This window comes from Pleurodeles waltl, chromosome 12 (genome assembly GCF_031143425.1).
Source record: "Pleurodeles waltl isolate 20211129_DDA chromosome 12, aPleWal1.hap1.20221129, whole genome shotgun sequence".
NCBI lineage: Eukaryota > Metazoa > Chordata > Amphibia > Caudata > Salamandridae > Pleurodeles > Pleurodeles waltl.
In genome coordinates this window covers 393,827,863-393,840,404 of record NC_090451.1, presented here as the reverse complement: position 1 = coordinate 393,840,404, position 12,542 = coordinate 393,827,863, and the positions used below count along the sequence as shown (strand labels likewise).

The following is a 12,542-nucleotide window of genomic DNA, read 5'->3' as shown; positions in this document are numbered from 1 at the left end:
ATTGGGATCAATTAGGGCCTCATCCTAAAACTACTACTCAACTGGGAACATTTAATTTGATTCCAGAGGAGCAGGTGGAGAATCTGATGAGAGAGGTAAAATCGGGATCCCCTATGAATCCTCGTCCACTTTTTATCTACTTGTGGTTAGTCTCCATACTACGTCCATATGTGGCTCAGATATTCAATCGCTCATTATCAGAGGCAATATATTCGGACTCCTGCAAGCAAGCAGTGGTCATCCCTTTTGCTAAAAAGGTTGGCATGATGTATCCATTCTTTTGAAATATCACCCAAATTCTCAGCTTTCTTACATGTTGAAAATTTGAGAGAAATTGGTTAATGCACAGCTGACAACTTATTTAGAGGACAGCAAACGATTGGATTCCTCCCAAACAATCTTTAGAGCTAAAAATAGTAATGAAGCTACGCTTTTGGCTATATTGGACATCATTTGATCAGTAGTAGATCAGGGCAAAGCTGCTGCCATAATATTACTAGATCTCTGGGTGACTTGCGATACTGTGTCTCACAGTTTACTGATCACAAAACTGCACGAAATAGAACTCCACTCTAAACCCTTAAGGTGGTTCGGTTTATTACTGAAAAATTGAAGACATACAGTTCAACTTGGTCCCTATGAATCACATCCTCAGATAACCAACTGTAGAGTCCCACAATGCTCAACTTTGATCCCAACACTTTTTTAATGTTTACATATCCTCCCTGACTAAGATTGTTAGAAAATTGGGATTTTGACCTCTGTTCTTATGCAGATGACACACAGTTAGTGATATCCATAGAAGAAAGATATGTTGAGACCAGAAATAAATTATGACCATTGTCTTAAATTAAAAGGCGATAAGTCAGAAATTCTACTGTTTGGTGAAGTATATGTGATCTAGGACTCCTCGTGATGGCCGGCCTAATTCGGATCTGCTCCCGAGCCCAATAGGGTTGCATAAAATCTTGGGATCCATTTAAATAATTTTTCATTGATGCAAGATAAAGTGAATGCCACTTGTGGGGAATGCTTTCGCATCCTGAAACTTTTAATGAGGTAGTTCAACTGGATACCAGTCAACTGGAGGAGAACCATAGTTCAAGCTCTCATTACAAGTAGACTGGACTGTGGCAACTCCTATGTAGGCATGGTGGACTACCTGTTTGCTTGATTCCAAGTGATACAGAATGCAGTGGCTAAATTGATTTCTAGCAAAGACAAATAAAGCTCTGCCTCTGCTTGTCTTACTTTCTTGCACTGGTTGCCAATGCATCAAAGAGCAAAGTTTAAAGTACTCCACCATGCAGACAAAGCTCTTCATGATAAGGGTCCAACAATACAAGCGAGATTAGAATATCACTCTGCAACACGAGACCTGAGATCATGCAATTTGGCATTAGGCAAAAGAATAAAGAAAGTAAGATCGGGTGGCTGCACATTTTGGGCCAGATGTAGGAAACTCAAATTTTGCGAGTTGCACATTGCGAGTCAGACCGCCTCGCAATTTACAACTCGCTAAATTGTATGCAGAAAGGTGTCTCAGACACCTTCTGCGACTCGCTGTGGGGTCGCAAAGACCCACCTCATGAATATTAATGAGGTGGGTCGCATTTTGCGACCCCATAGCGAGTCCCTGCACTCACAGGGATGGTGACCTGCTGGAGACAGCAGACCTCCATGTCTGTGACGGCTTTTGTAATAAAGCAGTTTTTTTTTTTTTTTATTGCAGCCCGTTTTCCTTAAAGGAAAACGAGTTGCAATACAAAAAAATAATGAAACCATTTGGTTTCAATTTTTCAGAGTAGGCAGTGGTCCATTGGACCACTGCCTGCTCTGAAAAATTATTTTTAGCAACATTCACAAAGGGGAAGGGGTCCCATGGGGACCCCTTTCTGTTTGCGAATGAGTTACCACCCACTTCAAGTGGGTGTTAACTGCGAATTGCTTTGCGACCGCTTTAGTGGTCACAAAGCAACTCTGCATCACGGTGTGAGTCGCAAATAGGAAGGGAACACCCCTTCCTATTTGCGAGTCGGATTCACATTTTGCGAGTCGGTACCGACTCGCAAAATGTGAATCAGCATCGCGATGGCTGTTTTGCATGGCGCAAACTGCATTTTTCGCAGTTTGCGACATGCAAAACGGTTCCTACATCTGGCCCTTTGTTACTTGTCTGCGAATCAGTGAAATATGCTTCCATTGGATGTACGTCTCACTGTAGATCATTTAGGATTTAGGGAGAAATTAAAGACTTGATTGTTTTAGAAGTTAAGGACATTATCTATGTGCTGGTGAGTGCCCTTGTCAATGATGAACTGCTTTTGAGTACCGTGATATCTCCCAGGGGATGAGTGAAGCGCTTTAGTGAAACATAAGTAAATGCTAACACCCTGAGGATGTCATGCAAAGTGTGATCTACTAAAGTAGCTTCACATGGCTTTGCATGGATGAAATCAGCAACAAACTTTAGTTGGGCGGATTATCAATCAATATTACTACAAGTTATGCTAGGGCAGTTGTCATAAATGTGTACTCGAAGTTGTACATAGAGTAAAAATGCCACAAAGGTCTCAACTTTCAGCCATAATGCAATGCTCAACAGTGTCACAAAATGTATTTTTCTGTTCCAGCATGGCTGATGACATCATCACTGAGTGATAAAATATTGTGCCAGACATTTTTTTGCCATTTGCACCACACAGCGCTGCTCTGCAGATTTGGAATCTGCGCTCTGTTGCTTTACACCTAGCAAATCTGACTAAGAATTTCGTGAATAAGAGATGCCATTCTTAGCTCAATGTGCACCATACCTGCAGATGCACCTGTGGGGGGATTCCCAGATTCTCAGAGCATCAGAAACCCCTAGGTTGTTGACTGTTGTTTTGTGTAGAGAACCCAGCTTTTCGGTTTGGGATAGTGTTGTCTAATTTAAATGTTTGTTCTTTCTCAAAATAAAAGATCAAAAAGAGTATACGAGACAAAGTAGCATGCAATCATATCACAACTTTAGACTCAAAACATCCTTAACGATGCATATAAAGCATTTTATTTCATACACGGCTCAGGACCTGTTGAGTGGTGCCCTGTGGATCCGCACAGGATGCGATGCTTCTGAAAGTTGTGCATCACTTCTGCCATTCATTCATTACTTTCATTACCTGTGTTATAGGTTATCAGTTTTCATCTGCTAAGAGTATTTAATTGCTAATAAATCAACGATCTATCATAATCGTAATGAACTCCGATCCAAACTAATGAATACCTGCCAACCTTTTTGATTGTGGAGGATGGATTTTGCTTCTTGGTTTTTGCTGCCCTCGGTGAAGGTCAGTCTGCAGCTTTTTGCCATTTAGTTGAGAGAAAGAGTTTCTTGTGTTATTGATTCTGCGTTGCACAAGATCCTGCTAAAGGAATCGGATCACGCCAGGTTGATTGTAAAGGGACAACACATATGTGCTACCGTGGCAGCTATTTTTTGATATAAAACAACCAAAAGGGATACCAAGGGGAAAACATATCAGCAATTCACCTGCATCATGTCTGAAAAGTGCCTCCTCACTGAAAGGTATAGCAATATATTTACTCTAAAAATGCACCTCACAGTTTTACAGTGCCATACAATTTATGACTATTGCGATTATGAATAACTGTGAACTTCAGAACACGCACACTCACACGTGCACTTTAGAGTAAACATAGGCTGGTATGTTCACGGTGCACAGAGCATGTCCGAATGGTCTCGCCATGGTTTTTTGCAAGCAGGGCAGCGTGCCAGTTGCTAATTGTTGTCACATTTCCTCTTTTGAGGTATAATAGGTCCCTGCTACCTATAGTGGGTCCACCTGCCACCACCAACATAGGGTAATGGGAAAATCAGGGAGTCGAGTTAAAAGGGAATATCTTTCCCATTTTACATAGATACTTAAAATGTTTGCAAGTAGTCTTTAACTCCGAGCTTTAGGTGGACCGGGTCCCTCAGAGTCTCTCAAACCGGGTAGTAATTTAAAAAGGACATTTAAACGGGTGCGTTTCGGGTCCTTAACTATCCATGCAAAAAACTGACCGATTTCTGAACAATAAGTATACAAACGTGAGGTCATCCATGTCGTCCCTGCTTATATCTCACACGATTTACTCATACTTGCATTCCTTTGTGAGTGTTTGCTTTTTCCAGGGTGGTTACGTTTTTTCATGCATCGGATTACTTTTGTCTACTGTTTACTTTGAATTGAGTGGCATCCTTAACAGGACACAATTGAGTTGTGGTTGAAGGCAGTGCGAGTTTCTCTCGGTGCTTGTTAGGAGGAAAACATGATATCCCAATGCTGCGTCTCTCTGTCAGTTGGAGTTGTGATTCTATGCAAATATGTGGGTAGGGTGTCACCCTTAATTACATAAGCCCCGCCCCTTTCAGCGACACTCTCACCCTTTTTCATGTCACCTAAAGCTCTGGCACGCAGCAGGAGGTTTTGTGCTTCAGGATTTGACAGAGTGTTGCCTGCTGCTATTTTTCTAAACCTGAAGTATATTGTTTTAATTAACCTATTCTCTAAACGCAAACGCTCTTCTAAAAGCCGAGTGGGAACGGCGAGAACCAAAATGGTTGAAATTGAGCTTCCATATTGCATTTAAAAGAACATTCCATGTATGTACTTTGACCTTGAGGCAGATTTCATTAACAGTTTCAGAAATCTAGCTGAGCGTGTCTGTAGTGTGAACAGCAACTGTTATCTGCAGGCTCGTAAGGCTGCACCACTTAGCTTGACGTGAAAATATGGTAAGAAGTGGGAGTCGATTTGCTAAGTTGTCACCCGCAAGGCTCTCCTCTTGAAAATGCTGACTCATTCTTTAAAAAGAAACAAATAATAAACCGTGTGTCAGTTTCCAAATGGCCTTCAATGTATTTTCTTAATTTTCATAACATTGTTTCTGAAAGCTAACTTGACAAGGGCAAAACTCAAGAATCAGGTGCACTAGAGACCAAGTCAGCTTTTGACAAATGCAACTGTTGTGTAGATACAACAAATCATGGAAACACTTCTGTGAATAAAGACCACATAAAAATCAAACATGCAACATAGTTTTGTACAGATCCCAAGATCCATTGGTCACTCACTTGGTGGGGTAGAGATGAGGCCCAACAGCCAGTGCTGGAAATCACCAAAGTGTGAAAGGATGGACTGAGCTCGAGCATATTTAAGGTATTTCCCGTGTTTTTTATGATGTGGTATTGCTTTTCGTACACCACACAACCATTTTTCTACATCGCATTGCAGCACTTCCGGTAGCACTTCCGGTAGTCTAGGAGTACATTTCCAAATAGATCCACGGTTTCCATCACAGATCTCTGTTGGAGCACGACACAGTGAAATGTGGATATGATTGTCCTTATTTGGTCTAAACATCTATGCGTTAAACGATCTGTGGGGATGTTATAAATATTGTTTTCTTTAAGCACTTTAAAAAAACGGTAAGTTTATAGTCCCTCATTCTGAGTTTGTTATTGAACCTGATAAACAACGATACTGTAGGGTTTGTTGTTTATTGGGTGAAATAAACAGCATGTATCACAAGTTTTTGGGGAATAGCATGCAGATTTTGGTACTAACCCCACCAAAATCGACATGGTACAGTAAGAACTGCATACTTTTCCGCGGCTAAATTGTTGCAGGTTGACCTACCGAACATTAGCGAGAGGTGAGACATTTAATGCACCCAATAATTACCGGATGCTGTAATTACCACCCAACTCGGAGTTCCAATTCCTGAGAAACAGGGGTTTATACAGGGTTCGAAAAATGCCAGCCAATTTATAATCAGGGCCATAATCTATTAACATGAATGGAGATTCGGCTAAATTAAACAGTATCTATAGAACTATTGCTCTTGGAGACTTAACATTTTAGATCAATCGCAGGACTAAAATAACATACTAGGAGAAATCTTCCTGATATTCCTGAAATGTCTGAAAACCTAACTTACCATGATGGGCTTTGTACCTTCCCCAGTTACACACACCATGAAGGTGAATGACTGGTCTAACTTGATCTCCCTCACTTTACTCCCTTGAAATTGCTGTTAGGCAGATTGAGCACTACAACAAATCAACCACAAATAACCACCTTTTTTCCAAGCAGGCTTGCACTATACAGGGCCATTTGATGGGCTCTATTTGTGAGTGGCTGGCAATTTTTTATATTTAATTTGGCAAAGACCATTGTCTCTTCCTCATTTACTTACTAAAGGTGCAGAACCTGCTATTGCAAATAAGGACCTCTGGTTGGAGCGTAAACAACAGCCATACTTAGGGGCAGTGAGCTCCTCACTCCGCTGGGTTTCTGATACCACTGCACCTGCTGCACTAATTATAACTACACCTCATTTCCTCCTCCTTTTTTGCTAGAACTGTTCTTTCAATAGACTGGTCATTTGATCTGTAGTAAGATCTTCTTCTCTGTAGGTGAAGCATGGTACAGCATGGCCTGTAGGACATGGGAAGCACCGGCTTTAGCGCTGGTGGTGCCCAGTGCAACAGTCTTTTTTGGCACCCACCCCCAGTGATCTCCATTGCAACCAATTCTCTCACTACCTCCCTCCAACAATGGCCGTCATCTATCCTTAGCCCCTCTCTGAAATGCATTTCATTTTATTACAGCACAACTCATAGTTTACTAACATTCCGTTCTGTGAGCTTCTTGTTACATGTTCTTTGCAGCAGGCACATTAACCCTCTGTGCTACTTTATGATTACTCAAAACTGACTCTCTCTCCAGCAGGAACATTAATCACCAAAGTTATCTTGGCGTTTTTATTGTTGCCTGAAAAGTGCTTTCCACATGAGGAACTCTCCAGCACATGCTTTTAACCCATAAGCTGTTTTTAAACACAGCACCCCCCTGGTTGGCACTAGGTATGGCTGCACCGGTCGCCCACCTTAAAGCCGGTCCTGGACATGGAATATTGTGTGAAGAGGTGAGGCAGGTCGCACATTGTTGGCTGTTCCTCACTACTTGCATTATTATTATTCCAATCAAAAATAGGGTCCCTTGCCGCAAAGTGGTGAAGCATGAGCACTTTGTCATAAAGCATGACTTCACACTCAGTATTTAAAACCAAATGTGGCATTTTTGTGGCCAGCCAAGTGTATGGCTTGAGAGAGAAGCACCAGCAGTAAAAAGATGGAATACAAGATGAAAGTAGAAGGACAGTGGAAAACGGAAAGAGAAGGAGTAAAAGAGCCTGTAAGATCTAAACACAAGGGATGGAGCATTATTTTCTTGGCAGAAACCAAGAACGGGCAAGACCTGGACTAGAAATGGTGAAAATATGTGGCGGTGATAGCAATGTGATAGCAAAGAACAATATGACGGATTAGCCAAAGTAATAACAGAGAAGATAACAGGGTGTAAGAAAAGAAAGAAAATGATAAAGAAAATAAAAAATATGATGATGCATTAGCCAACGTACTGACAGAGAAAATAATAGAACGTAAGAAAAGAAAGAAAATGAAGAAGAGAAGAAAGCAAGAATCTAAGAGAAGGTGTCAAATCTTTGGTTCTGACGGTAGACAAGGAGCAAGAGACAGGATTGGTCAAGATGCAAATGAAAAGGGGAAATGTACGAAGGAGAAATAATCTGCTGCTAACGAAGTGTTACACCTCCTGGAAGCAGGAAAGAGTGGTACAGGGAAGAGGACAGGAGTCTTTTGTTGGATGAGCATGTTTAAGGTGTGCTGCTCCCTGAAGTGAGGCACTTGGGTGATGAGGCAGAATAGGATTTAAGCTGTCACACAACATGGTAGAGACTACTATGGCTGATTCCTGCATAAACAAAATGGGTGTTATGCTGATGTATAAAAGCTGCGGAATGAACAAATGAGCCAGCATGCTTGTGAAAAGGTTCCTGTCAGGAGAGCAAGATTCTATCTATAGACCCTAGGGAAGCTTTCAATGCAAAAATATACCTTCTGATAGGGAACATAATTCGTTTCTTGGTGAAACACAGAGGAAAGATGGTTGGGTAAAGTGGCGGACCAGCTGAAAAGCCATTATTGCAGCACTTCTATGTGAAAGAATAATATTATTTTCATGAGACGTCAAATTACAACCAAGAAGGCACTGGATCATCATTCAGACAAGAATGTGTCGTTGCTCATCTACACTTTATTCAAGACAGAAAAATGGCAGGAGAGAGATAAGGGCATGGAAATGCCTCTGGCAGGAATTAATATCAAGTAATAATTCAGATTCCTCCACCACCAGCTTGATAGCTACCGCTACCATTCAATGGCTTCTCTGCAGATCAGCTGTTAGTTTATGCAAAAACTATTACCAATCTATGTGTGATGTGTGACCTAAGCAGTGTTGAGATATTAATACATTACTAAAATAATACAGCCCATTCTAGCATTGCAGCAGACTGTGCATCAAAGAGAAAGGTCTGCAGGAGATTGTTTAATATCTTGATGATTTCTAATTTGTAAGAAGGGATGTCCACTCAGCGAGTTAACTGTGGACATGGGGAACTGTGGCACAGCTTTCCTTGACTGATGAGACCCAAACAGGGTGAAATTGGTCCTGGGTTGCTTGTTTTCCGATTCAGAGAGGAGTAAGTCTGGCAGTTCAGACTGTTCTTATAGGAACAGAGTCAAGACTGATTTGCATACACCTGAGTCCAAACTGAGGTCACACAGTGGGCAAAACACAGTGGGGTGGAATGCTACCCTGAGCAATTTCTAGTTGTACAGCCTTAATCTTGTCTGGATCCATCTGTAAACTTTCATCTGATACAGTGAATCCTAAAAATGAGACCATACAAAAAAGTGATGGAAGGAATGCTTGAATTGATCTCAGCCATTGGTAATTACTTGGGCCAAATCACAATCCAACATTATTTTTCACGTCACATCACCTCAGTTTGGACCCAGCTATATGCAAATAAATCTTGACCCTGCTCCAATTGATCAGTCCAACCAAAACTGTCACTTGGTTCTGTGACACAATGTGCACGGGGCCAACATCTGATGATTACATCATGGATTACTCCCAAGATTTGTATGTCTATAAAGATATTAAGGGACAACCTTAGGGCACTAAAGTTTCTATGAGTTCAAACAGCTTCACTTGTGTGAAGCATATGTACATTATCACTTGGGGAGGATGAGCTCCCTATCGTCACACTATGAATGAAGATGAATGGATCGGATCATGCAGGACTATCTGAATCACCAGCCAAACCTCAACGGAACGCCACCAAGTTCCATCACTAAAGTTCTGCTTGTACGCTGAGGGTGAAACAACAACTTTAAGTAAAATAAAATGAAAAATGTACAGGTTGTGAGAAGACCACAGGAGCATGAAGAGGATGATGGCAATGCTTATTTTGTAAAAGAAAGACTGCCCGTGCCCAAAGCTCCGCTGAGAAGCCCAAGGCAGACATTATTAAATTTCGACACACCGAATAACAAGGCTGTGTAAAACTAAATCAACAGCATACCTCTTTAATATGCTACCAGATACACCCTGCCCCTTCATCATACTTTTGCAGCTTCATGTTTCTTCCCTTATGAGTCAAATTAGGTAATGGTCGTGGACAAAAAAATCAGAATAAAATTCTAATCACATTAAATATTAAGGGCCTTATTCAGCTTTTGGTGAGAGGGTGCCTCATTACAAACGTGAAGGCTATCCCGTCTGCCTTTTTACTAGTGCATTATACCCTGATGCACTTATAATAAGGAAAACTGGATATTTGTCACATTTGTGATAGAGTGCCCTTCCATCAAAGTCTAAAAAAGAACTAAGGGCATGATTTAAGAAAAGTGGCGCTACATCCAATGCATCGCCCCTTTTCTTGCACCTCGTAATGCCCCTCTGCCACCAACATGTGTGCTCTGTATTTAATATATGGCACACCATCGCGCAGGGTAGGAGCAATAGCATCGACCTTTTTGACGCTATTGATGTACTGTGTAGGAATAGTGCCAAAATGTTGGTGCTAATCCTGCACAGTACATAGGGGCCCACTGAAAGCAATGGTGGGCCCCCTTTTAACGCCTGCTATGTGCAGGTGTTAAAAGGAGCTGCAAAAAATGGCACAGTAGAATCTCTTAGATTCCACTGCACCACCTTTGCGGTCCCCCTAATGGAGGAACATTTTGTCTGGCGCAGGCATAATGTTGTGCAAGGTTTTACAAAGTGGCGAAATGCATGCATTGCGTCACTTTGTATATATGGCGCTGCAAATTTGGCCTCATTGGGTCACATTAGCTTAAAAAAAAAAGACGCTAATGTGGTGCAAGGAGGCACAAGGTCCTCTTAAATCTGGGCCTAAGTTTGCCTTGACACCGCAAGGCCCTCTTAAATCTGTGCCTGAGTTTGCCTTCACACCGGGAGAAAAGTGTCAATGTTTTCAGAATTATTTTGCCCATTTGAAAGCATTTTAGCCATGCCTCATACAGTTAAGTTAATTTCAAAACGTTGGTAACATTCAAAGCATCTTTGTCATGCTACAGTAATACAATTTTCTACCATGCCTTTGTTGGATAACTATGTGCTGACGTACAATATTGCACGCCCTTAATCCAAGAAAAGGCCCATTATTCTTCAGAGTGATGATATGTCATTGATACACATTTGGGAAACTGGCAGAGCAGAGCTCACCTTTCTACCCTGGTGCAGCTGGACGGCGAAGTGTTTGAAGAAAGGCTTCTTTCGAAAGATTTGCTGCAATCCAGAACTTTTACAGCGCTCGTGGGCAAATCTAGCATCACAAACCTGAAATTAAATACGAAATCTCTTCCTTAATCCCAAACAATACTGTGGTTGAGTAGCTATTCAATTTTTGTAATTTTTCTGCATGGGTCCTTCAATGTGGGAAAGTCTTAATAAGATAACATTGAGCAAGTGCATTGTATTGAAGTAATGTAAACAGCACCTGATTCTCAACAGTCCTAATATTTGGAGCTCAGAACAGAGAATATGAGGGTGTCGTAGTTTAAGAGTTTAGAAATGATTGTTTCATGCTCAGAGCTTGGTCTGAAACGGGCCGACTCACAAGACTTTTATGTACATATATTTCAAACATTTCAGCAAAAAAGTGTCAGATGTGAAAACCAGTGACAAATCCAGATTCACAGAATCAAAATCTGTGCCCATTTTTATTTCGCTGCTACTTAATATCCCCAAGTGTGGTGGGTTATTACAATAGTAAATTAGGATTGGAGGTAAGACATAGATTTTGCCCCTGAGAGGCTAGAGGTAGGCAACAACTGGGAATGGGTAAATAATCACAAAGCCTCAACTGTGAATATTTGTAAACCACAATGTTTCTCAGATCATATTTTTTGAACTTCGGTTTCCGTATTAAAAAATGCAGGTATAATTGTGTAATGTGGGAGCCAACAACCCCGTGACAGGGTCAGAGTAATGGAGACGGATAGGCGTTACTGTGGTTTATGATTTTTTTTATTTCTTTGGTATAAGTATGATACAGTCTTTGTTATACAAGTGTTACGTCTTCTTTCTTTTCTCTCTCTCTTTCCACTCAAACCGTCTTCACCTTCTTTACTTTGTTCTCTCTTCTTTTACAGGTGGTGACTCAGGAGACGCATAGGAGGAAAGAAGAACATATAAAGGTGGTTTTAGAAAGTAGGGTTTATTGGTGTTACTCTTTCTCTCTCTCTCTCTCTCTCTCTCTCTCTCTCTCTCTCTATCTCTCTCCTTTCTGTCTTATCTGCCCCTTTTCTTCCTGTCTTCGGACCTTCTCTTTTCTTTCTTTTGGGTTTATCTTCCCTTTCTGTACTTGGGTTGTTACTTTTTCCTTCCATTTGTTCTCTCTCTTTTCTGTCTTTTTTTTCTCTCTTGCTTTGGTTCAAGAAAGTCTTGATAGCTTTTTGCCTTTCTGGTTCCTTTTTTATATAACTTTTCTGTGTCTCTAGTCCCTCTAGTGCCTGAATGTCCATGAAAAGTAGAAGGTAAACCAAATGAAGAACAAAATACAGGGAAAACGAAATTGTGGCTGTGCCCAGGTTACAAATTGTACTGTTCCCCGCCTCCCTCCTCCCCTTGATGTAAGTTAAACCCAATCTTCCTGTTCTTCCCAGTCCCCGCTTTGGGTTAGGACCATACCTGACGGGGCCACTCTCTTCCCAGAGCGTGGCCGGTCTGCTCACTCCATCTCTCCTCCGGCACCTCTCTCCGGTTCCTCTCCAGGGTTGGCCGGCTTCCTGCACCGCGTTGTCTTCCTGCTGGCACCTTCTCCTCCTCTCCATCCTTTCGGCACTCCCGCCGTACCCGTCTTCTCTCCCAGGAGAAAACTGCTCTCCTCCTTGTTCGTTCACTCTGGGTTTAAAAACCCCTCCTTCTTCAACGTTTGTCCCACATCGATTGGCTGCCGCCCTTCTGACGTCTTCCGGTTCAGCTTTGCCGTACTCTGAGGTACCCCCGGGGTATGTCCGGTCCACGTCTCTGGTTCCCGGACAATTACAAACCCCAAATTAAAAGTGCGTATTTTCATGGGGAAACTATTTTATCTAAATA

At 41.7% G+C, this 12,542-nt stretch overlaps 1 protein-coding gene across 6 annotated transcripts in view; it reads right to left on the bottom strand.

Moving 5' to 3' along the window:
- ZNF536 (zinc finger protein 536) overlaps positions 1-12,542 on the bottom strand; it is a 1,047,679-nt gene that overhangs the window by 659,237 nt on the left and 375,900 nt on the right. For 2 of the 6 annotated variants that reach the window (XM_069216776.1, XM_069216780.1), the window contains exon 3: positions 10,665-10,778. The exons of the other annotated variants lie outside the window; for them this stretch is intronic. The gene's annotated coding sequence lies outside the window, so the exon portion shown is untranslated. The remainder of the gene's footprint in view (positions 1-10,664; positions 10,779-12,542) is intronic. 6 annotated transcript variants of the gene reach the window in all.